The sequence below is a fragment of the Carlito syrichta genome, unplaced genomic scaffold (assembly GCF_000164805.1).
Source record: "Carlito syrichta isolate Samal-C Ts95f unplaced genomic scaffold, Tarsius_syrichta-2.0.1 Scaffold316266, whole genome shotgun sequence".
In the NCBI taxonomy this organism is placed as follows: domain Eukaryota; kingdom Metazoa; phylum Chordata; class Mammalia; order Primates; family Tarsiidae; genus Carlito; species Carlito syrichta.
Window position 1 is genome coordinate 198,754 of NW_007260362.1, and position 1,384 is coordinate 200,137.

Here is a 1,384-nt window from a genome sequence, read left to right on the forward strand (position 1 = left end):
GACATGTAGTTAGGTTATAGCTTAAATTGAGAATTTAAAACAGGTAAACATTGGCAGGAGACAACAGCTTCCTTTGTTTTTATAATAGGTGTGACATGCTTTTATAATAATTGAGGTGCTAGAGAGTGAAGCCCAGGTATTCTCCATTCATTTTGTGGCAGGATGCGGCAAATGCTTAAATATATATTTCTTGTATGATTGTGTGAATAAACACAGAAACATGTAACTGGTTCAGGATCAGCAGTTGGCCTCACCTGGGCTGCCACTAGCCCAGCGGCAAGGTTGATAGCAGTTAGAGGTATTTCCCTTCGAATGGCAAGTTGCAACTTTAAAGGCCCGCCCAGGCGGGTTTTGTTTTAGAAAGGCCAAATGGCCCAGAGACTGGCCATTTCATAAAGAAAGTCTTATTTGGCCATAATTACAGTTTAACGATTTTAAAAAGAGAAAAAAAAGAAAAAAAGAAAGAAAAACAACAACAACTAAAAAAACTTTGCTTTTTTGTGTGTGTGTGTGTGTTGTTGCTCCAAGGCAAGACTTCCAAATTCTTTTAAGTTTGCCTGTATGCCCCTAACAAGAAGAGTTAAGATGCCTGCTTACTTTATTTAAAAGCCTGTTGTGGGGCTTTTTCCCTTAGCAGGGGCTTTTGTTCACCCCCCCTTTGAGACTTCATAGAGAAGTTAGGTATTTAAATTCTCTAGACTGCTATAGGAACAGGACCACACTTAGGGCCCCCCCTTTTTTTATTTTTTTTTTATTTTTTTATTTATTTTTTTTTTTACAGTCGCTGATTGGGTTCTTCCTTTTTAAATTTTTAGCAGCACTTACTTCCCCTGGATGTTTTGAATTTCTTCTGGTTCAAGAAGTGTCTAGGGAAATAAGCTTATAAACTGTAATTAAAATTTATTTCAAATAGACAACACATCTTCTTATGAGCATTTATGTTTGTGGCCCCCCTTTCCTTCAGAGGCCTACCATTAAACAATTTTATAGGTTTGACAAAATTCATTTCAGGGATTTGGATCCTGAGTGATGAAATACCAAATACCTATATTTAGTTAATTTAGGTTTCCAAAGGATTTCTAGTGATTATTATGCTAACCTGCAAATTGAAATTATACTGTTCTGGTTTCTTTGGATTCGCCAAGGGGTGGGACAGGTTGCCACTTGGCCTGCAGTAGAAATGTTTAAACGCCTTTTAAAACCTACCTATAGGAAATTTATGTCTAGCCTGTGCTAGGTACCCTGCCTCAATTATTTATTCTTTAGAGATTTTTTTTTTTGATCCCATAATTATTTGGGGTGCTGAGGGGTGAAGGTCCGTCTTCTGTAATTTCTTCAGAGCTGATAATGGGCGCAGTCCTGCCTAGCCAGAGATCGAAAATCG